Source organism: Antechinus flavipes, chromosome 1, assembly GCF_016432865.1.
Source record: "Antechinus flavipes isolate AdamAnt ecotype Samford, QLD, Australia chromosome 1, AdamAnt_v2, whole genome shotgun sequence".
In the NCBI taxonomy this organism is placed as follows: Eukaryota; Metazoa; Chordata; class Mammalia; order Dasyuromorphia; family Dasyuridae; genus Antechinus; species Antechinus flavipes.
The window spans coordinates 466,320,442-466,346,538 of NC_067398.1; the positions used below are offsets into that span (position 1 = coordinate 466,320,442).

A 26,097-nucleotide genomic window follows, 5' to 3' on the forward strand; every position below is an offset into this window, starting at 1 on the left:
ACTTAGGATAATGGAGGTCATGGTCATTATTCTTACCACCAATCTCCCCCACAAACTGTTATTCATGCTTAAACTACTTAACCGGTTTTTCTGCTTCTTCCTTTCTTTGCATTGATCATAGGCGCATAGATCATAGATCCAAAGCTGAAAAGTATTTGACAGATTATCTTGTCATTAATTTTCCTATATAATTTCTCATATTATATTATGCCTTTTATGAGTTCCCTCATTTATAAATATGAGAGGGGGTTATAGACAAGTCATGAATGCTAAATCTCCCTATTGCTTATAATATCAGTCATATTCTTTTGTCTAGGAGCATTAATTAGCTCACCAAAAGTATCCAATTCCATATCTCTAGTGAATATTCTTTGATCCAATGATGTCAGATTGTGAAAGCCTTTAAAGCCATATAGAGAATACTACTACTTAAGGGACTTCCAGCCTAGAGAATACTACTTATTCTAGAGGCAATAGGGAACCATTAGGAATTTATTTAGTAGGGGCAAGGAGTAATGTGGTCAAGTGTATACATGAGAAATATCCTTTTGGCAACTGAGTGGAAGTTAGAATGGGGAAAGATTTAAGGTAAGGAGACTGACCAGAAGGCTATTAACAATAGTTTAGGTGTAAGATGATTAAGGAGTTTCATTAAGGAGGCAGTCATCTAAGTGGAGAAAGAAGAATATATTTGAGAGATGTTAAGAGAGTAAAAACAACATTTGGCATCTGATTAAATAAGGAGAAGAAAGGTCTGTGAGTGCAAGTGACAACTAAGTTGTGAGCCTGGATGACTGAAAGGATGATGATGTCTTCAACAATAATTGGGAAAGCAGAAAGAAGGGAGGATTTGACAGAAAAGATAACGGGTTATGTTTTGGACATGTCGAGTTGGAGATGCTTATGAGCGAAGTAGTTCATTTCATCCAGGAACTGGATCAGGAGATCAAAGAGACAGGCTGGATAAAATATATGTGGGAATCATATGCATAGAGACAATAATTAAACCCATGGGGTTAAGATCATCAAGTGAGCTAATACAGAAGGAGAAGAGTCAAGGATAGAGCTTTGGGTGATATCATGTTTCAACAATATGATATACTGGAAAGAAAAATGGGTCTGAAGTTAAATCACACAAAGTGCTGGCTACTTTGTAATCAATGTGTTCTTAGGGAAATCCCTTTAACTCTAGCCCTCAACTATAAAATGAGGAGATGGAGCCAAATGAATCTGAGATTAAGTGCTTTTCAGTTCTAAATCTATCAACCCCAATCATTTATTTCCTAAGGGGTCCTTGGCACTCCATTTCACCTTTCTAGGCCTTACTTTTACCCATCTATGAAATGAGGGGTTCTAACTTTCCAGTTGAGAAACTTGAGACATTAAAGTTTTTTTCAGTATCACATAGCTATTATGTATCAATAATCAGCAATTAAATGTTTTTCTTCTCTATTTTAAGGCTAGCCCTCTTTCCCAAAATCACATTGCCCCTCTCAAAGAATGCCATTGTGAAAAGAAAGAATAAAGGGAAAGTCTGAACCACAGTAGATGAAATCAAATCTATTTGCATATAACTCAGGATGGCATATGAAATCCATAGTTTTTGTAGATGGAACAATGGACAGTGGAAACCTATATGGCCAGAGTAAAGCCGTAATATATTACAAATGAATTGATATATAAAGATATTTAAGAAATATGCCATAAAAGACAAGTTAATTAATATTTATGATCAGAAGAGACAAGAATAAAGGACAATCCAGGGATTTCACTGGCATCTACCAAAAAAAAATTTTTTTTTAATTGCTGGTACTGTGAATAAAATGTTAGCACTTAGAGGATCTGGAGTCATATAAATACTCTGATGCCCATTACTTTTGTAACATTGGATAATTCACTTCATATCCATGAGTGTTTCCTTATCTGTAAATCAAAGGAGTTAAAACTTCTGAGGCTTCATTTAACTTTGGATGAAATTTTATGCATTAGCAAGAAGGCCTCAAGGACATTGGCTAAATCCTTTGTGAAAGATTTGCAGATAATCAGTCACATTTCACCCAGGTTTCTTATCCAAGACCCAAGTGAGTTGCAATTTATGTCAGGGGAAGGAATAGACTCATGGATAAAATAATTCAAATACTTAGACATTAGCAATATAAAAGAATGTGAATGATTCATGTGGCTTTATTTTGTAATATAATTTCATATGTAATATTACAGAAAGTATAGATATAAAAATGTTCTGACACAGCTCATATTCACATAGAATGGACTACTATGGTGCAAGAACAAAGTTTGAAAATAATGCCTCAAAGAAAGTTCTCAGAACTGACATGCTAGATTTGTAAGAAATAGCTCTTTCCCACAATCAGGATTGGAAGTGGGGACTTCTAAAGTATTATTATAGAATATTATGGTCATAGCTACTTGTTTCATATAAAATGCTTAAACTTGTGATGCATTTTCTTTTCTTTAAAAAAAAATACCCTTTGGATACCTAATCAATGACCTGTCAACCAAAATATACATTATTTTGTGAAAGTAGTTCATGATACAAATTTACATACATAAATAGATTTTTATTTCTGAAGGTCCTCTGGAATGTGTCTTGGTTTGTGTAGGGGAGGTAGGAGGAACACCATGACGGTCTCTGTCTTGTCTCCTTAAGTCCAGGAGCTTGTGTTCCAGTGTTCCAGCCTGCAGTTCTCTGTCTTCCCCTAGTTGGTCTCTTAGCCCTCTCTAGATCTGACTCTGGCCTCTTAAATATTCTATTACAATTAAATGCATTCATCATACTGAATATAAGCCAATCATTATATCATTATAGGAAACCATTATTTGTGGTAAAATTAATTCAATCACATTGAATTAGAGAGGTAATAATCACCATGCTAACCTAGATAACCATTGTCTTATCAATTCCACTTAGTTAATACCTTGTTAAAAATCCTGGTTTCAGTTCTGGCCCATTACAAAAGAGCACCACTATTCAATTTTCTATGATTCTTCGCTTAGCACCAAATATGAATGAATATTACATTAAATTGCTTTTGACCATTGATAGGGATCATAGGATCTTAGGCTTATAGCTGAAAGGGGTATTAGAAGCCATCAATTCCAGTAAATCCCTCATTTAAAAGATGAAGAAATTGGAACCCAGATAAGTTAAATGTCTTGATGAGGACCATGTAGCTAATATCTGAGAGCAGAGCATGATTTGAACTCTGGTCTTCATGACTCCAAATTTAGCACTCATATACTATATCTTGCTTATTCTTCTCACTAAAAGAATAACTCTAGCTTAATCAAACAATGAACACTTAAAACAATTATGATCTTCCAGGCACTGGAGTCATTTCCCTTCTCCCCACCAAAAAAAGTTCCTATCCAAAAAAGACTTGTGTGTGTGTGTGTGTGTGTGTGTGTGTGTGTGTGTGTATAATCCACATATATATTATTATATCACTATACATGTATATATGTATTTCATATATATTTATGTACTTATATATATTTAGATGTTTATATATATCTATGTATTGTGATATATGTATGTGTACATACACACACACACACACACACATATATGTATGGCAATATCTGAGAGTAGAAAGACATTTGTGCTGGGAGTTATGGAGACAAGGAGGGAAAGGAAATTTCTATAAGAAATAGGAGATGCACTGATAGTTTAAGAAGAGAAATGCTAGCATGATTTTAACTTATTTGTTTATACACCTAATAAACATAGATAAGTTTTACTAAACCAATCTTTCAACTGGAAAACCTAATGCATTAAAAACAGATTGGCAATTTGTTCTGGGTTCAAGAATTGGTGATTTAATCTAGGGTTAAAAAAAATAATCCCTTGGTTTTCAGTCTGGCACTGTTTATTTTTACAAGTGAGAAAACAGACTGTGAGCACTTAAGTAACTTGCCAAGGGTCACAGAGATAGTAAAAACCTGAGACAGAATTTGAATTCAGATCTTCCTGACTCTAAATTCAGTGCTCAATACATCACTTATAGCCTCACTTTAATAAAGTGAAACATGGAATTTAAAATTTTTCCAATGTGCTTTCACTATTAGGATTTATTATAATAATGTCCTACTAAGGGATATTTTGTTGGTTTTTTTTAAATTGTGATTTTGTACCCCAATTCCTTATACATAGAATGTTCTTAATGAATGTGAGCTAAATTGAAGACTTTAATTATCAATTCCAGGAATGTTCAGACTACCTGTCCCTTTCTGATTGCCTATGGTGATACCCGAGACATGTCTCCTCTCTGCCAAATGTGCATTTCTACTGGTTAAACAACTCCACCAAACAAGTGACATCCAATCTGACTTTCAAAATCTGAGAGAAAACAATGCTAGAAAAGCTCATGGGTGTCGCTTTGGCAAAGGCTGTGCTGTTTTAATTTTTAAATACTGGCAGGTTCTAAAGAACTATTTTCTAATCCCAAAAGGTAATTATGTTCAAGCAGGGTCCAAGTTCCTTAGACCCTGAGGGAAAGCATGTTTTAAGGAACTGAAAATGTCATACTGTTAATATATGACTGACTGAAAGGGTCCAGGCTGATCCACAGAATTTGAAGTGCTGTATCTTAAACACAGTCCTTTGCATGCTATCTAGTGAAGTCTTTTCTTCTAATCTGGAATCCTACTTTGAGCACAGAAGATTTTTTTTTTTAATGGCAGCGCTGGTTTTTTCACAGATTGAAGTTTTTAGAGAGCACAGAAAGTAGAAACTTTTGACGATGGCATAGTCAGTTCTGCAATAACATATTCCCCAAAAGCACTTTTTTTTTTATGCAAAAGCACTAAAAGCACAGGAATTATGGGGAAAACAGGATTAGGAGCATCATTAAGTTCATCAGTGACACATAAAAAAGAAAACTAATTAAAATAATAGCACAGTTTTATATATATTAAATAATTAAGAAATTCATAAATATTATATTAAATAGTGGTAGCATCAGTGACTCAGGCTGCTGGTTGGCCTATGCTCCAGTTCCCATAGGAACTAGGCTGGTACTATCTGAAAGTTAGGCCTCAGACCATTGCCTAAGTGAGAGTTAAGGAAAACTGTAGACAAGTCCTCCTTTTCCCAAAACTCCTACTATACCAGAAAAGAGAAAATTAATATATGGTACTTTACCTTGAAAAAGCCTTGGTTTGCTTGTGGAATTGAGTGTCAGAAAGGTTGCAGCTTGTGAGTTATTGTGAAATATGTCAGTTTTCTTCATTCTCTTTCTACAGGAAGAAATTGAGAATATTCGAACAGCATGCTCAAATTATTCCCTAATATGAGCAAAACTACAAAACACTTTCCACATAAATAAAGTCATATCTAAACAATTGAAAAAATATTAAATGCTCTTGGATAGGTCAAGCAAATATAATAAAGATGACAATACTACCTAAACTAATCTATTTATTTAGTGATATATCAATCAAACTCCCAAGAAACTATCTTACTGACCTAGAAAAAATAACAACAAAATTCATCTGAAAGAACAAAATGTCAAGAATTTCAAGGGAACTTATGAAAAAAAAATCAAATGAAGGTGGCCTAGCTGTACCTGATCTAAAACTATATTATAAAGCAACGGTCACCAAAACCATTTGGTATTGGCTAAGAAATAGACTAGTTGATCAGTGGAATAGGTCAAGTTCACAGGACAAAATAGTCAATAACAATAGCAATCTAATGTTTGACAAACCCAAAGATCCTAGCCTTTGGGATAAGAATTCATTATTTGACAAAAATTGCTAGGAAAATTGGAAATTAGTATGGCAGAAACTAGGCATTGACCCATACTTAACAACATATACCAAGATAAGCTCAAAATGGGTTCATGATCTAGGCATCAAAAATGAGATTATAAATAGATTAGAAGAACATAGGGTCATTTACCTCTCAGACCTGTGGAGGAGGAAAGAATTTGTGACCAAAAAAGAACTAGAGGTCATTATTGATCACAAAATAGAAAATTTCAATTATATTAAGTTAAAAAGCTTTTGTACAAATAAAACTAATGCAGACAGGATTACAAGGGAAGCAATAAACTGGGAAACATTTTTACAGCTAAAGGTTCTGATAAAGGCCTCATCTCCAAAATACATAGAGAATTGACTCTAATTTATAAGAAATCAAGCCATTCTCCAACTGATAAATGGTCAAAGGATTTGAACAGACAATTTTCAGATGAAGAAATTGAAACTATGTCTAGTCATATATGTAAAGGTGCTCCAAATCACTACTGAGCAGAGAAATGCAAATTAAGACAACTCTGAGATGCCACTACACACCTTTCAGATTGCCTGAAATGACAGGAAAAGATAGTGATGAATGTTGGAGGGGATGTGGGAAAACTGGGACGCCGATGCATTGTTAGTGGAATCGTGAATGGATCCAACCATTCTGGAGAGCAATCTGGAATTATGCCCAAAAAGTTATCAAAGTGTGCATATTCTTTGATCCAGCAGTGTTGTTACTACTACTACTGTTATATCCCACAGAGATCTTAAAGAAAGGAAAGGAACCCACATGTGCAAAATGTTTGTGACAGCGTTCTTCGTAGTGGCAAGAAATTGGAAACTGAATGAATGGCTGAATAAATTGTGATATATGAATGTTATTGAATATTGTTCTGTAAGAAACGACCAGCAGGATGATTTCAGAGAAACCTGAAGAGATTTACATGAACTGATGCTGAATGAAATAAGCAGAACTAGGAGATCGTTATATATGGCAACAAAACTATATGATGATCAACTCTGATGGACGTGATTCTCTTCAGTAATGAGATGATTCAAACTAATTCCAATTGTTCAATGATGAAGAGAGCCATCTACACCTAGAGAGAGGACTGTGGGAAATGAATGTGGACCACAACATAGTATTTTCACTTTTTCTGTAATTGTTTGCTTGCATTTTTGTTTTCCTTCTCAGGGTTTTTTCTTTCTTTTTAGATCTGATTTTTCTTGTGCAGCAAGATAATTGTATAAATATGTATAAATATATTGGATTTAACATATACTTTAACATATTTGACATGTAGTGGACTACCTGCCATCTAGGTGAGGGGGTAAGAGGAAGGAGGGGAAAAGTTGGAACAGAGGTTTTATAAGGATCAATGTTGAAAAATTGCCTTTTTTTAAAACATTATAAGTTTTTATTTAGAAAACATATGCATGGGTAATTTTTCAACATTGATGTTCTCTTGATTTGTATAAAATGAGCACAGATTATTTAATTGTTATTGGTCATTTTAATTCAACCTTCAGGAACACTCACTCCTTACCCGAGAAAAATTTAACATATGACAATGTAGCAAGATACTGGGCACAAAAGGAGAGAGAATGGGCAAAAACCAAGGAATGTGTCTCTGACCCTTTCTTCATTGTATTAACAGCTTTTCATCAGCCCTTTCCCAGAAAAGGGGTCAGAAAGATCTCACCATGTGAACTGAAAGTTTGTATTTTAAAAATCTGGACAAACTAGAGATGTATCAATCTGTCAGAACTGTCTGTGATAAGGTACTGTACAATCTTATCAGAAAAAAAAGCATAAAATGCAACCCTGAATGATGCTAAGGGCACTGGACTTGGGGGTAAGGAAATGTGGTGTTTAAATCCCAGCTTTCACATTTACCAGCTGTGGGTCCTTAAGTGGCTAGTGATCAGTTAATGTTTCTAAGCCTCATCTCATTCATCTGTGAAATACTTGCCCTCCCTGGCTCACAGGGCTGTTGGGAGTGAAGTGCTTTGTAATCGTTAAAAAGGATTGTATAAATGCAGGCTATAGTACATTATCACGACTAGCGTCATTTATCCCTGAATGTCTAAAAGAGAAGTCCCTCACCCAACTCTCTTCCTATGTCTATTCTATCCTTAACTTGCATACTCTTAGAAACTTTAAGAGTTTCATTTTCAAAAAAAAGTGTGCAAATATATGAGTTCTTTATTGTGACTGCAAGCAATAGATCCTTTAAAAATTGCTTGTTAAATTGAATTGAAAGATCTGAGGAAAGTTTAGCATAAACCATCTAAGTAAAAATGTAATTCACATAAAACTTTTAGGAGAGGAGGCAAATCAAAGAATCACAGCCCATTTTTAGGTCTGGAAAGGCCTTTAGTGAACATCTTTAGTCAATTCACTCACCTTATTTACAGATGAAGAGTTTTAAGGCCAAAGAGAAGACAAGTGACTTGTTTTCCAAGACTATAGAGAGGGGATTGAAGTACGTTTTCAAGGGTCCTGATCCCAAATTCCCAGAACCTCTACTTTCCTATTATCTAGCCCAATGTCTTACAAACAGAAGAGAAATTTTCAGTTTGTAAGAGTAACCCAAGCTCAGTGATATCAAATATTTGGAGATCAAACAATAGGCAACTTAATTAAAACTTGTTCAAGACTTTGGGCTCATAAACCAAAAATGAAACACCCAATCCATGATAAGCATATATTCTATTAGGGAAAACAATGTGTATAAGCAGTATAAGTAAAAACAAATTTTATACAAAGTAAGGGATAGGAATTAGATTCGATATTTATGCCTGGAAGAGTATTTTAATAGATAAGTAACACTTTAATGTTATTATGAAATTAATTTTAATTCCTTGAAAAGGGTCACATCACATTGAGAACTATTTTATTACATATATTGAATCTTGTATTCAAGAACAATTCTACCCACCACACCACATTACTCCATAGCCAAAGTAAAAAATAGTAGTTACTAACATTTCAACAGGTTGCCCCAAGTATCTTGATGTAGTTTAAAGCTAAAACTAATAAGTTAAAACTACTCTGACATTTTTGGGATACTGTGTATAGTGCTTGAAAGCTTTTCTTTAAATGATTTATATGCAATCACCTCACATGCTCCTCACAACAATTCTGGGACGGAAATACGTCTATTGTGCCCATTTTATAGATGGGGAAACTTGGTCAGAAGTTAAGTACTCTGCTGGGGTCACAAGCCAACATGTACCTGAAATATGATTCTCACTCAGATTTACAAACTCTACAATTATCTCAGGCTGTCTTGATGCCAAAGTAAATACAAGAAAAATAGCTACCTACATATTAGCTATTATAAAGCAGCTATGTCATAGAGTCGATAGAATACCAGACCTGGAATTGGAAATTCCCAATTTTAAATAAGTTCAAATCCAACTTCAGATACTTACTAGCAGGCAAGTCACTTAATCCTGTTTGCCTCTGTTTCCTCATCTGTAAAATAAGCTGAAGAAGGAAATGGCAAACCACTCTAGTATCTTGGATAAGAAAATCCCAAAAGGAGATCACAAAGAATCAGACTTGACTGAACAATAACCAATACTGTCATTGCTATTATTAACTACTTTTAGGGGAAGAAGTTTCAGGGGAAAAGAATGATGAAAGATCTGATGTAGGAGGTTCTCATTTAGATGAGTTTTAAAGGAAATTTGAGATTCTTAGAGACAGAAGAAAAGGAGGGAAGGCATGGGGGTCAGCCTATACAAAAGTCTAGGCATAGAAAATGGAATGTCACCATATTCTTAACTTAATTGCTGGGTTCCCCATGTGTGGGAAGGAAAGAGAACAGGAGCAAAAGAAGGGAAAACATTAGCCTAGTCAGGGAAAAGACTGAAGCCTCCAGATTCACTACTAATATAATGTTAGGCTTCTGACTTACCTCTCTACCATTCAGAGCAGAATAGCAGTAATTTCAGTTTGTTCCATTCATCCAATTTATTAAGCACTTACTTTAAAAAAAAAAGAACCCTGTGTGAAGTAATAGGGAAGAAAGGATTTTTTAAATAAGAAATGATCTCTTTCTTCCTAAAATTTGTAATATGATTGTCAGGGGAAAGGGAGAGAATTTGGCACACAGATAACAAAATACAAAATTATACATAATGTGCATTTTTGTCAATTTTTGTCAATGCCCCAAATGTACAGATGATCACATGTGTTATCATGGCACACTGGAAAGAATACTGCCTCTGAAATCTGAGGATCTGAATTCAAAAACCAACACTGTCATTTACTATTTATATGAGCTTAAATAAATAACAATTTTCTTGTTATAGAAACAATTTCCTTGTTTATAGAAAACCAGCCAGTTTTCTAATTTATAAAATGAGGAAGGTAGACTAGATATTCTCTGAGACCCCTTAGAGTTCTAAAGCTACTTAAGATCTAGGACAATATTAACTACATTGCCCTTGAGGTTTAAGTTTTAACAAAAGTCTAATTTTGTTCTTATTCTTCTTTCATGACCATGATCATTACCATGACCAAGAGGTCAAACAAATTTCTAAAGGAACAGATATCCAATGAAGAAAATGGAACTATCAAGACTTTAAAGAAGGATTCAACATAAAGCCCAAATCTCTGTCATTCTGGAACATCCAATCTGTGTTGAACTCATAACAATTCAATTGAATAAACATTTATTGATTGAGGACCATGAATATGACACTGTGCAAGATGGAGGTTGAGAAAGAAGAGCTAAGTCAAAGATGAAATGGGAAGAAGGGAGGGAATAAGCACTAATGCTTATTAAGTTCCAGATACTGTGTTAAGCTCTCTTTCCAAAGATAATTTCATTTTATTTCCACAACAACCTTAGAAAGTAGGTACATTATTCCTAGTTTATATCTGAGAAAACAGAGGCGTACAAAAGCAACCTACCCAGAGTTACACAATGTCTGCAGCAGATCTGAATACAATTCTTTCTGATTCCAGGTCCCACACTATGACCGTATAGTGTACTGTGACAGTACTGCACATTATATACTGTGACATCTGTTTGCCCTTAACTAAGTACTTCAATATACAGGGAATCAAACTTAGAAATAAGAAAATAAGAATTAAGAAAATAATAGAAGAAAAAATAAGATACATTTAAATCACAAAAGATTGGAGATAGGTTATAGACAACTTGAATGCAAACTAAGTTGGCTAAATCTTATTGGAAAGACAAAGTCCTTGAGTGTTTTTGACCAGAAAAGTAATCTGATCACATCTGGACAGCAAGACCAAGATGTGGTCGGTAATGTATAAAATAAACTAGACTAAAAATAGGGATAGAGAGCTTGTTAGGAACCTAGAGCAATACTTCAGGGAAAATGCAATGAATACTTAAAAGAAGGTGGCCAATGAAAGTAGAGAAAAGACTTTAGAAAAAGAAAAGTAATAATTATGATGAATCAATGGGATCTTTAATGGCTCAGTGGGACTCAATGGGAGAAGAGAGAGGAAATTTTAAACTTAAAGTCCGCTTGGCCAGCAAAATTGCAAACTGGGAACACAAGAGGAGAAAGTAAGTTTGAGAGAGAAAATAAGTTTCATCTTAACATAATAAGTTCAGAGTATTGATGAAATGTCTAAGAGACATTCAGAATCATAGAGCTTGGATTTAAACCCAAAATTTTTAAATTTCAAACCCTGGATGCTTTCATAAAAATAATATTTATTATCAGTACCAGTAACAACAAATCACATATATATAGTACTACATGCTATGCACTGTGCTTTGCAATTATTATCTCCTTTGATTTTCACAATGATCCTGAGAGGTAGGTGCTGTTATTCTCATTTTGCAGATCAGGAAGTTGAGGCAAAAAAATGTTAAATGACTTATCTAGAATCACACGGCTAATAAGTGTCAGAAACCTGGGTCTGAACTCAGGTCTCTCTGACTCCAGGCCTGACACTCTGTCTACTATATCCAAATATATTCCATTCTATCCCAGTTTATCCAAGTCCTGATGCTTCCCCAGATGGGTCTGCTATAACTGAATGGCCTCAGGCATATAGTGGTGTTCATGTAGCAAAAATGAAAAATACAGCAAAAAATTATTTAAATTTCCCACTTAGCAAAGAGTTAAAAGTTTAATCCTAAAATAAAAGATTTGGGAGCCATCTGCACATAAGCAAAAGCTGAAGTTAGGGAAACAGATGAGATGAAGGATAAATGAAGAGAGTATAAACATAAGAAGCTATTAAATACTCTAATAATTATCTGGCAATTAATCTTTTGATTAATAAAGAAAGCTATAGAAGTGTATGTATAAATATGTAGATATACATGCGTGTGTGTGTGTGTGTGTGTGTGTATCCAAATACACACACACATAAAATATCTGGGCCCATGAAGGTTAAAGGGTAGGAAAATCAGAAATTAATGTGGTTAAAAAACAAAAATTGCCAATAAAATAATATTTTAAATGTGGACACCAACTAGAAAATAAACATCAATATTTAGTAAACAAGAAAGATATAATTTTATAATAAGACATTTCAGTGGCGGAAGAGGAGAGGCAGTGCTAGAGAAGGCAGTGCTTTTAGAAGAAAGGATCTTGGTTCATTTTCTTATTGGAATACATTGTTCTATTGCATGTTTACTTGCTAGGTAACCTTAGTATAGTCTACTCTAGCAATTTATAACTTTGCAATGTTTTATTCTCCTGCCAGAAAGCATTTGTGCATTAGCAGTTTTCATTTACTTTATCATTAACCTTTATACACCAACAGAGTTGCTGAAATAAGAATGGCAAGAAATGGAAAGATGGCCTAAAAGAACACTTTTAAACTCTATGTATGTTGTGATTCCACTGTTCTGGTATGAAATATATACTGGTACTCCCCTTCCCAATTCCTCCCTCCATTCATCTTACACAATGAAGTTTCTCTAGATTTCCTAGTCAGGGAAGTAAAACATTTATAAAAATAAATGCTAACGAAAGGAGAAATATGAGGGCTTTAAATTGCATAAAAATAGGCATAGCTTCTTTGATAGTTTTGTATCTGTACTTAATACAACTAATCTAACCAAACAAGAACTCTAATTGATTATTGGCTATTTCTACCCATGACTCCACCCCTATAACAAGCATTCTACCCTGTATTTCTGATTTGATGATTTACTTCTAGGTCTTTGAATGCTTATATCAAGAAGATGAACTATATAGTCAATCAGTTCCCAGATCCTATTGATTCTCTATCAACTCTACTAATAGTGGGACCACTCCAGTTTAGGCTTTTACTGAGTTCTTATCTAAACATATATATATCCACCTACCATATCTCAACTTAAAAAAAACTTCAGTGAAAAAGAAGCTGTGATTACTAATCACTAAGTATAGGTTCACCTAGATTGTCCTACCACACTAACCTCTCATTTACATTTTATATCAAACTAATAGCCTGACAGATCAAGAGAACAAGGGAAAGTATATCTGAATTTCAGCAAAGTTTTGACAAAGTGTCATCTGGGTTCTATGTCAGATAAGATGAAGGGTTATGAAATACATGACCAGTATATAGATGAGGCAGATTCAAAATTGAATGAAGGTTAAACTCACAAAATACTGAGGAAATAAACAATAGTGTGTCCTAGGGATATTGTTCTTGGTTTTTGTGCTATCGGAGAACTACTCTATTTCTAAGGCAAGTCAGTTCAAACTGAATCACTTGATGGAAATCGGAAAGTATTGTAGGATGTAAAGAGATCGGAATTGGAAGTTAAAAGAGAGGGATAAAATCTTAGCTGCCACTTAATTAGCTCTATAACTTGGTGTGCAAATCATTCTCTTCCTGTTTCATCTGTAAAATTATTTTGATAACTGGAATACATTTTAATGAATGGATTTCAACTGGATTTCTTTGTAATCCTATGTATTTTATGCTTTGAAAGACATTATTCTGAGAAGCGGTTCCTAGTTTGAACAGATTGCCAGAAGGATTCATGATATTAAAAAAAAAAAAAGTTAACCCATGGATTAGATGGTCTCTAGTCTCTACCAGTTCTAAATCCTTTGACCTTATAATCCATTCCAAAAGCCAGACTAACACCAAGCTCCCCCAGAGATGTACAGCCATCAACAGAAATACAAGTAATTTTAAATTGGCAGTGACTGATCATTAGTCACAAAGTTCCCTAAAAGAATTAAATTCACCCTTCTACATGTCTGACCATTCAGAAAGGATTTGATGCATCATCATTATGCCCTGACAATGGTGGTTTATCCTCTGGTGTTACCCATCCTATATTCACTGACACTTTCCTCCCACCTCCATACATAAACAAAGTAAATACAAAATAAAGACTCTTAATAAATTCTTGGTGATTTATTGGAAAAAATCTAGAAAGAACGATTTCAATGTTTCATCTTTCATCATACAGTGCTTTCTTCTGCCTCCTCATTAACTCTAGAATGCAAAGAGCAGTTCAGGTGTGCTCCATTTTAATCAAACCCAATAGAAGAAAAACCTTAATTTAAAGATGCATTTAGAGGGGGGATTCTTAAATTTGAGAAAGGAATTCTTGGATGCTCTTTAGCATTTGAAAGAGGATTTGATTTATAGACCACTTTCCACAGCTTTGCCATAGCAGGTTCTTGAGTTCCTCTCCATCAGGCTTCCAGGAACTTCAACAACTTACAAGAACACATCAGCTCTGGTACTCACACTTCAGCAGTATCTTCTGCCCCAGGAACTCATTGGAATTGAGGATGAAGAGCTCCTCCCAGAGCCTCCATTTAATGAAGGTTCCTAGGCCAGCTCTTTCTTCATTTCCCACCTGCTCAAATTCTATCATGCCCTTCCTTTTCTCACCCTTCCGTCTTTCCCCCACCTTTTCCAATTTCCTTTAATGAGTTCTCTTTCCCCAATAGATTGCAAGTTACTTAAAAGCAGGGCTTGCTTAAAAAAAAAAAAAATTTCCTGGCACTTAATAAATATTTATTAATTGACTAACAATAACGTCCTTATAGGAAGCACTTAATGAATATATGTTGTTTAATTTTAAGGAACATTGCTATTGCGCAATATAAGATAAACACTAGGCATACAAAAGAGAAATTTTAAGAAGTTTATAACCCAGTAAATAAAGGCAAAAAAAAAAAAAAAAAGGCAGATAAAGCAACTCTAGAGCAATTCCAAAACATTTTAATATTCAACAAACAATTAACCAGCTACAGCCATTTTCCTACCTCACAACATTATTTGGTATTTACTTATGCATACAATGCTTTTTCCCTTAAACGAATATGTTTCCTGAAGGGAGGAACTTTTTCTTTTGGGTCTATCTTTAGCCCCTAGCTCAGTGCTTGGTAGTTAGTGAATGACAGATTAACTGAAGCTGGAAGAACCCTTAGAGATCATCTACTTCATATATCATTTTGCTCATAAGAAATGAGTGACACGAGGATAAATAAGTAACAGTCTGAATTTGAACACAGAACCTTTAAATCCCAAACCAATATTCTTTCCAGTACTGCTCACTAGATAAGTTCTGAAGTCATGGAATACAAGGAATAAATAACTAGAAGGGAAGATGAAAGAGAAGAGAGGCAATGTCAAAATGTTAACTTATTAAAAGTACAGAATCCCAAATTATTAACTTAGATTGCTAAATTTATCAAACTCAAAAATTTATTAAAAGGATTTTTAATCTATCTATGAAGAATAAACAATTGCTGAGAAAGAGGATATACTTTTTTCCAATAGAAACAATTACTCTCCTACTAGATTCTTTTGAAGATGCAAAACCAAATAACAAAAACAAACAAAAAAAAGGTCTAGCTACTAGGTCAGAACAATCTTGAATTCGTTTCGTCCACTACAAGCTTCATTTCCAATCCAGACAGTCTCCAGCTTGTGTCACTGTATAGTGATGCCTATCTGCCAGTTGACAGACTCCAAAGAGAAAAGTAGCCTCTGAAATGAAATGGTAATTGCAGTGGGTGGAGGGAGAGAAGAAGAATCAAAATAGCAAGGTCTGGTAGCCCTGAACAACAAAGGGAAAGGAAAAAAAAAAAAGCTGTATTATCCAGTTCTAGCTAGCTCACAAAACAAGTCAGAGAACAGTGCACCAAGGACAGCAGGCTATTACAAAGAGCCAGCACCAAAAAGATAAAAAAGGGAATGTAAAATAGCACACAGCATTAAAATTTTAAAAAATCATGATTATTGGAGTTAAGTTTTTTTTTTATTCTAGCTAGCTCAGAATTTAAGTCAGAAAATATATTAATAATTAGCAAATTTCCACAAAGTTTTAAAAATTGAAGTTTTATTTTTAAAGAGCAAAAAAATGACAGTTTCTTAAAGAATAATAAAAATGAAGATAAAGATGACAAATAATTATCAGTAAGTATTTATTAATTGCTAAGCATGTGCTAATCACTAGTAATTAAAAAAAGGACAAAAAGAAGGCACTCCCTGATTTCAAAAAGCTCACAACCTAATGAGGGAGCCAACAGGCAAATAATTATATACAAACAAGATACATAGGTGAAAAATTGGAGATAATCAAAGAAGGGACTAGCCTAGATATTAATTTGGCCAACAAGTTTTCCAGATATAAGTGTGAAGAACTACTTCAAAAAAAGAAAAAGTGTTGCTGTTCAGTCAGATCCATTTCGTAGTGACAATCATGGTCCATGGGGATTTTTTTTGGCAAAGATAATGGAATAATTTGCCTTTTCCTTCTCCTATGGATGCTTTTTGTCAGATTAAGTGTCCTGCCCAGGGTTATAGAGCTAAAAAGTATCTGAGGCTGGATTTGAAACCAGTCTTCTTGATTGTAGGCCCAATACCCTATCAAATGAGCTACCAGCTGCTTCTGAAAAGAAGGAAATCTTTATCAAACAAGGTGGCAGGCAGTGGAGTACAAGGGCTAAAATACTGACTTGGAGTCAAGGAAAAATAAGATAGAATTTCAGACCTGACACTGTGACCTTTCAAATCATCCCTTTTTCATATGTAAAATAATTATATTATAAATAATAACTAGCTTGTTATAAGATTGTGTCAAAACAGATATGGAAATGGCCTTCAAATAAGGAAGAGATAAAAACAAATCCTGCCTCTGACACTTGGAGACCCTAAGCCTGGCATTTAACCTCCAAATTTTTTGGCTGAGAGGGTATCAACCTTCATCAAAACAGGGAATATTATCACTTGGGAGTTCCCCAAAATCAGTGTAACCACAGATTCAGTCTTTGCCCTTAGTAACAAGTTGGGATCTTCCCATTCCACAAAAATAAATTAGGCACCTATCCTATAGATAAATCCTGTTTCAGGTGCTGAGAATATAAAGACAAAAATGAAAGTCTATGCCTAAAAAAGTCTACATATACACCCTAAAGAAAAACCATTATATGATTAAGTCATTAAGATATATACACAGTTATAAAGTAAATACATATGTGAATAGGTACAAAGTGAAATGGGCAGAACAAGGAAAAAAGATATGTTAAAACAATATCAGTGTGAAGGAAAAAAGTCAATTGAAACAAACCTTAAAATGCTGAGCAAGGCAGCTGCTGGTACAATAGATGGAGAGCCAGGCCTGGAGTTAAAAAAAAAAAAAAATCTGAGTTCAAATCTGTCCTCCCACACTTCCCAGGCTCAATAGCCCTAGGCAAGTTACTTCTGTGCTTGCTTCAATTTTCTCAACTGTCAAATGGCAATAAAAATAGCACCTATATAACAGTGTTATTGTCAACATTAAATGGGATAATATTTGTAAACTATTTAATATATTTAAAATGTGCTTAATGTTAATTTCCTTTCCTTACCTAGTAACCCTCCCATCCCTATATAATTTTAATGACCAATTTTTGCACCACTAGAAACTGAGAAAATGAACCTTTTCTTTTTTTATTATACATACAGATATTTTATGTAACACAAGAAATAGCTGATGTTTTGGTTGATTTTGCTAAATCTCTCCCTTACCTTTCTTTAAAATCTTGTTTTAAAGATTTTTTCTTTAAAATCTTGTTACCATAGTGCTGAATCATTATTAGGCTATACTACTTATGTGAACTTTAGGCTACTCATTAAACCTCTCTAGATCTGTTTCTTTAATTATAAAACAAGGGGATTGGATTACCTAATGTCCCTTCCACTTCAGATCCATGATCCTATGAGATAGAATAGGAGAGAAGTGGGGGAATAAAAAAAAATAGTAATAAATACATTTATATAGCACATTAAGGTTTGCTAAGTGCTTTTACATGCCATCTCATTCGATCTTTCCAATAGCAACATAAGGTTTTGTTGTTTGTTATCTACATTTTATGAAATGAAAATGGTTAAATAACTTGAAAATAGAAAAAAAAATGAAGGATGATAGGATGATAGGTGGGAAGGAAGCTTATATAGGAAAAGGGCCGATGTAGGAGGTAACATTCCAGCTGAGCCCTGAAGGAATCCAGGGATTCCAAGACGTGGAGACAAGGGGTAATGAATTCCAGGCATAAGGGAGGGTTCAACACAAAGTCACAGAAATGGGACATTGAATGTATCCAGAGAATAGCAAGATGCCCAATTTTACTGGAATGTAGAATATGTGAAGGGGAACATGAAGGTCTAGAAAGATAGGCTGGAGCCAAATTTGTGAAAGGCTATCTCTCACCCCTCCACATCTAATCTGTTGCCAAAGCCTATTTCACCTTTGCAATGTCTCTTGAATATGCTTCCTTCCCTCCTCCACCACTCACACTTACTACCTATCACCCGGATTATTACAATAGCCTTTTAGTGAATCTGCTTGCCTCAAATCTCTCCTCTCTCCAGTCCATCTTCCACTCAGACATTAAAGTGTCTAAAAGTACAGATCCAATTACATTCCCCGCCTACTCAATAAACCCTAGTGGCTTTTTGTTGCCTCTAGGATTGAATACAAAATTCTATATTTGGCATCAAAGCCTTTCAATGTTCATCCACCTTCTACTTTTCCAATCTTCTTACGCTTTATTTGCCATCACATATACTTTGATCCAGGACATCAATTTCCTTGCTGTTCCATGAATAAGATCTTTTGGTTCTGGGTATTTTCTTCTGCTGTTTCCCTAATTTCCTTTAAGTTCCAACTAAAATCAGATCTTCTACAAGAAACTTTTCTCAAACTCTTATTTTTAATGCCTCTCTTCTCTTAATTATTTCTTATTTATCCTGTAATATCCCTTGTTTGTATGTTTGTTTTCTTGTGGTCTCCCCCATTAAACTATTAGCCACTTAAGGATATGGTCTGTCTTTCATCTCTTTTTGTATCCTCAGTGCTTAGCACAGTGCCTAGCACCTATTAGGTATTTAATAAATATTTACTGACTGACAGACTATAAGCATTCTGTATTTTTTTTACTTAAGAGTCAAATAAGTTTCTAGGAAAGGGATAGATGGAATCAAATCTACTGTAAAAATATCAGTATGGTGACCCCAGGCAAGCCACTTAACTCCAATTGCCTCAGCAAAATTAAAAAAAAAAGCAAAACAAGAATACCAATATGGCAACTGTAAGGAAGGAAAACATGGAGATGGGGAGAAATGTAAAGCAGATAGACAATTAAAAAGGCTATTTCATTGAGTGAGGTATATGGATGATGATAAAGTTACAAACATGAGTCTGGAAGGATTGTTATCAGTGGCAAGAACAGGAAAGTTGGGGACAGGGGCAGTTTTCAGATGTCAGAAAATGAACTATCTTTTTGGAAATGCTGATTTGGGATGCCCCTGGAGCATGCAGTTGGACATATCAGATTAGTGGTTGTGATCAGGGATGGATAAATAGATTGAGATTCATCTGCATAGAAATAATTCAGCTAAAGGAGTTTCCAGAGGGAATAGACAGAAAATAGAGGAGCTAAGATAAAGCCTTGGATCCAGCAAAGGAAACTAAGAAGGAACAGAAATGTAGGAGAACCAGGAGAAAATACTGGCACAGAAACTTAGGAGAGAGAAAGGACTACTCAGAAAGAGGGGCTATTCAATAGTAGAGTGGTCAAGGAGGATAAAGGCCAGGAAAGGGACACTGAAATTAAGAAATATGAAAGTCTGTGTTCTTATATTTACAGCTAACATGCACTTTAGAGATGGAGTACAACTATCTTATTTTACAGTTGACAAACCAGAAGTGCAGTGTTGAACTGACTTGCCTAAGGTCATATAGTTACAGTTATGCATAAAAAGTACCAATCAATTCATATCTTCTAGAGATTCTATGTCCAGGGCTACCACACAGGCTCAATTGACTTTGGACAGAGTGTTTGGGAAAAAAGCCAGAGTACATAGTGTTAAGAAATAAGTAGATATAGGGAAGTACAGACAACAAATGAAGGAGACAATACAAGCTGAGAATTTGAGGAACTGGCTGGTCAAGTGAAGATTTTTAAGGAAGAGAGAGACCCGGGCATGTTTATAAAGAACAAAAAAGAAGACATTGGAAAATAAAGAAAAATGGAAGGTTAAAAAGGGAGAGGATGATTGAAAGGGCAGGGTCCCAGAGGAATCACTAGGGCACAAGTTCAGGGGTTGTTCTTGACAAGGAAAAGAAAGATGTTCTCCTGTGAGACTGGAGCAAAGGAGGTGAGAAGTGAGGGATAACAAATGATAGATAAAGGAAAGAATCTATAAAATGCACTTTACAAACTATAAAGACCTATATGTCTATTTTTATTATTTAAAAACCCATACATTTAAAGATTTGCTTAGGGGCCAAGAAAGAGATATAAGGAAAAGTCTAAATAACATAAAAACAAAAAGATAAAAAAATTTAGTAAGAAAATCACATCTACTATGTGTCCATTTAGTAAAAAAAAATCCAAAAAAACAAAACAAAATCTTTACTTCCTTCAAGACTCAATTCAGAAGTATCTTAAAAGAAGTGTTTCCTTGAATGATTACTACTCTCTCCCTCCTTAAATAATTCTGTATTTACTTATCTGTATATTTATTACATTTTCCCAAAAGAATGTAATCTCCTTGAAGGCAGGATCTATTTAAAGGAAGCTAGGTAGGTCAGTAGATGGAGCGAGCATTCACCCTGAAATCAGGAAGACCTTAGTTCAACTTTAGTTTAGATAGCATGTGACCCTTGGCAAATCACTTAACCTTAGTTTGTCTCAGTTTCCTCATGGGGATAATAATGGCACTGATCTCCTACTGTTTTTGTGAGGATCAAATGAGATATTTCTAAAGGCCTTAGCTCCGTGCCTGGAAATACTAGGTGCTATTGTCATTGTTACTGTTACTGTTGTTAGCATCTTTCTAACTTCATTGTGTGGTACAGTATCTTGCAAGGTTACAGACTTTTAATAGATGTTTGCTGACTTAGGTGTAGGTGGATTTTTTTTTAAAGGAAAAATGTTATTAGATTTGCAAAATAATTATGACAATCCAGATAACTAACTTTATTAGAAGGATTCATTGTTCAATACTTTCAAAAGAAGAAATCCAAATACTTAAGAGGGATTAAAGAACTATTAAACCATACACAATGACTACATGTTAAAATAAACTCGTTTTAAGTGCTTTCCTGCTCCTCCAGGCTCAGTTTGGATTAATGTGGAAAACAAATAAGCCAAAAAGAGAGTTCAAATCAAAGGTCACTCTAGGATATCACTAAAAACACTTGCAGACTGGATATCGTATACTGCTACCTGAAATCCATGAATTTATTCCTGGTTGTGTAATACAGGAATGCCTGTTTGATTTCTAGAAGAACCCATGAACTAAAGCAAACATAAAGAAAAAAAAAAAAAAAAAGGCAAACAGCCAAAGCCTGCAACCTTATTTTTGTATACTTCATACTTATTCTCAAGGCCCAGTGTAACTGGCAACTTTCCTTACAAAACACATAAACACAAATAATCATTCTGAAAATTCCTTGTCACATTCAGTATAAGAAAAACCTTATTTAAACCATAATCATCTTTTATGGCTTGTTTTTTAATGTAAAAAATGAACCATAAAATTAAAACTCACAATGGATTACAGATTCTGCCACGTATGAACTTTAACTTTTAGTTTGGCTACAATAAAATTAACACCTGTGATTTTTCAGTACACTCTTAAAATTAACATTTCTGCTTTAGGCAATCACAAATAAGGTGAGAAAGATTTTTCCATGACTTACTCCATACTTAATTTTCATTTAATTAATCTCACCCTTGGTTAGTAGTACTGTACTATAGATAAAATCACACTTTTAATGGAAATCTCTTAAAATTATTAATTATATAACATGGATATAGATGAATTTAATAAGGTAAGAATATTATATTTATGTTAAAACTAAAGACTGACTAGAAGTTAATGTCTATAACAGTAAAGGGCAATTAAGAAATTTATAAATCAATATTTGATTTAGGTGCCTACTATAGGAGATAATTGCCAGGTTAAGCAAAACTAGGTCAATTATGAGCAGAAGTATGTAGAGTAGCCTCTACAATGAACTGTGTAATCCTGGACAAGTAATTTAATCTCAATCCACCACAGTTTATTCATTTGTAAAATGGAAATAATAATAATTTGCCTTACAGAATTGTTATGAGGTTCAAAATGAGATCATATTTGTAAAACACATTAAAATTATTCTGTTAAAAAATTAGAAATTTATTATGAACATAAACCAAATAAAATGAAGATTTCCACATAATAGAACAGAAAAGGAATTGATTATATATGAAAATTTAAATTTCTATTATAAAGCCAGATTTTTAAAAAATTTAATAAAAATAAATAAATTAGTCACATTCTTCAAAGTTGTCCTGTTTTTCTGTGATTACTTCTAGCCTTACTTCTGCTTTTTGCATTTATTTTTTGCCTTTAAATTTTTTTTCAATCTACAAAAAAATCCACATGTTCTCCCTCATGCTTTCTCTCCCCTAAAGGAGAAGCGGGGTAAGGAAAGAAGCATTTATTAAATATAATATAATTAAATATAATATAAATATAATGTCAGATACTGTGTTAATTACTTTACAAATGTTTCATTTGATCCTCACAACAACCCTGCAAGATGGGTGCTATTACTATCTCCACTTTACAGCCAAGGGAAGTAAGGCAAATAGAAATAGTGATTTGCCCAGGATCACAGAGATAGAATCTGCACCTGGATTTGGACTCAGTTCTTCCTGACTCTATGCCCAATATCCTATTCAATAAGCCACCTCACTTTTTTGTGTCATATTGGACAGAATACTGCACCCCCCAGTGATAAACAGAGATAGTCAAGCAAAACAATGTCTGCTTTGGCCAAGTCAATAAAAGTTTCTTTTGCCTCTGTCACATGAGTAGCATGTTTCATCATTAGTCCTTTGTTACCACACCGGTTAGAATTCCTAAATCTTTCATAGTTATCTTAACAATACTGTTGTCACTGATGATTTTTTCTCCTGGTTCTGTTCACTTCACTTTACTTTACAAGGAAATACTAAACTGCACTAAATGGGTAATATTCCCACCCCAAACAGGAATTTACTATTAGGATAACCTTCTTGTAAAGGAGATTTGCCATCTTAACTTTCCTTTAACGACCTCTTCAGTGTTACTGAACTCAACTATGAAACAACATGGGCAAACCATGACAGACTACTAATAATACAGACAGCAATATCAATGCATCATCCTTGGATACAGTTGGCTAATGAGGTAAGGAATCAGGACAGCTGTACAATAAATTGCTGTAGCATAATTCAAAAACTTTTTTTTTTTTTTTTATGTTCTCTAGTGTGAGGGGAAAAAAATCCACAATATTCCATTCAGTATACCTAGCTCTCAAAGTCTTCAGTTCAAATTCCACATATGAAAAATAGCCCAGAGATCTCAGGATCATAGACTTACAGATGAAAAGAACCCCAGAGTTTATCTTGTCCATACCTTTCATTTAGAACCTGAAGGACATTAGGTTATTTATCCAAGGTCACCCAAGAAGTGGCACATGAATTATTCTAAGAAGCTTAAATTAGAGGCTCTTCTAAGACTTGCTCTTATTCTAACACTGTATAAATTGGGTAAAAAAACTTTCCAGATCCTTAGTGTCCACGTCCCACTGGGGGGAAAAAAAAATAGTGTGAAGCTCTTGGATAAATGCTGAATATAAAATGTCATCTGGACATCTGGCAATAAAAAACAAAATACTATGATGGCAAAATGAACAATCTTCTAGTCAAGCATCTGTTTTAAACCCTAATGCCATAAATCGAGATAACTGCATCTTTGTTTACTTGGAAGTGGGAGGTGGCAAGCAGTGGAAGAAAAATGTTCAGACTAAAATGGATATTTGTCATAGGAGATTTTCAATGTATTTTACATTGTTGCAAGAACAGCCAATGGTAAAACACTTTAAGAAAGGCTTTGGGACTTCAGTAGATAATGGCTAAGAATCAATTCATTAATTTCAGTGACAATTACCCCAACATTTTCTTCAAAAAAAAAGCTTTTTGTGGCTATGAGTAGTGAACAAAATCTTAAATGTTATTAATAAAATAAGGCTGCAAATTTCAACTGTAATTTACATAGTTTTAGACGAAGAAATCTGAATTTTTCTATTTAAATACCAACTAGAATTGATACTTCCCCTCTCTCACATTTAAAACTTTCAAAACAATATTCACTCTCTGCCAAACTTGGCCTGAGATAAGAAACACATAAAGTACAAACTAATATATGATTAAAATAGAAACTTCTATTCCAACCTGGGGTAATTTGCCTGCTGAGATAATTGCTTAAAGACTTACACAGGTTTTCAAATTATTGTGTGCTTTAATAAACTTTGGCAAAAAATGATTTCTCCAAAAATATAAAGAATAAGTTCAGAGTCTTTGAAACTGGCCTTTTAAGATAGTCTAAAAATCAGAATTTTGTACTTATTTTCTTCTTATATTTTTCTAAAGGCATTTTAAAAAATCTTTTATCTTTAAATTAGTTAATTAACTTAATTAAGCAGACTGAAAGAAGTGAAAGAAATATAGTTTATTAAAATAGGGAAATGCTGAGGAAATTAACTTCTTACTTGCAAGGACTAGAAATATAAAAAATACCAGACATAATATGATGCTAGGATTAGGATGAAGGTGTACTACAACCACAAAGAGCTTTGCTATCTCTGTATAATATTGCTTGTTTCAAAATGAAATTATCTTAAAAATTTTTAATTTAATCTTTTAAATTCACATAAATAATTAAGAACTTGGTTGAGTTTTTGTTGTTTTTTTTCTGAGGTGCAAAGGCTGCTTAGTGTACATTTTCTTACCATGAACATTAAGAAGATACTTAACAGTGTAGAAAATATATGAATTTGAGGGTGGGAAGAAAAAGGAAGATGGAAACTATTTGCACAGAGATCAAAAGAGAAAAAACAATGATACAGTGGTGGGATTTAGGGCTCAGACCCGCTGAGATTAACCGACAAAATCCGGATGGAAAACAGAGGCAGAATGTTTTATTTTTGTTTTTCATGAAACTGGGTCTCTCTATCTTGCCAAGGCTGAAGTACAGTGGCCACCCATTGGCATGATACTACTCATCAGCATGGAAACTTGATTAATCAATTCAGTTTGCTTCTTCTTAGGTACTCTGGCCGTCCTATTCCTGGAGCATTTCTCCTACGGCTGCCAGACTTGGTGTGAATGTCCAATCAGCTTTAGCCCTTACCTACTGCAGCTCAGAACAAGTAAGAAATCTACCAGCCTCAGCTTCCCTGTGAGTTGCAGTCCAAATATGTGCTAATTTGGACATCTGTTGGATTTCTTTCTATATAAAGAAAAGCATCAGAGAAATTATTAACTTATAAAAGGTTAAATTATCTGCAATATAAGGTATAAAGAACACCAAGAAGTAAGTACTACTGTTGGTAAAGGAAAAATTACAGGAATTTTGGAAGGGAGTGACCACACCATTTTAGAATTCAGAATCAACGAGGTAGGTAATACCAGAAGACTCCTACTACTATGCCCTTATGTCTGCATCTTTTGATCTGCATCCAAGTGCTCTCCATTCAGTCCCTCTTTCCAGGTTCATGAATGCACATCATTCCATTCTATAAAAGCAAATTTCAAAGAATTCAGAGATAAAAGAGGTTAGATCTCACGGGCTAAAACTTGAAAAGAGAAGTCAGCTCAAGTGGTGAATTTGAAGGACAAAATTTTGGTAAAATTTGCAAGCGATTCAGACTATGTAGGTAAGGAGGTATATTTAAAGAAACTTGTGTTGTTTGAACTAACTTGCTTTCTTTGATCAAATGAAATTTCAAAAGAAGACATACAAGAGCACATGGAAGTGAAGGCTGATGACTTAGGATGAATACA

The 26,097-nt window shown here is 34.2% G+C and overlaps 1 protein-coding gene across 2 annotated transcripts in view; it reads right to left on the reverse strand.

The window, feature by feature from the left end:
• FAM110B (family with sequence similarity 110 member B) overlaps nt 1-26,097 on the reverse strand; it is a 200,668-nt gene that overhangs the window by 137,883 nt on the left and 36,688 nt on the right. The window contains exon 2 of one of the 2 annotated variants that reach the window (XM_051970162.1): nt 17,304-17,354. The exons of the other annotated variant lie outside the window; for it this stretch is intronic. The gene's annotated coding sequence lies outside the window, so the exon portion shown is untranslated. The remainder of the gene's footprint in view (nt 1-17,303; nt 17,355-26,097) is intronic. 2 annotated transcript variants of the gene reach the window in all.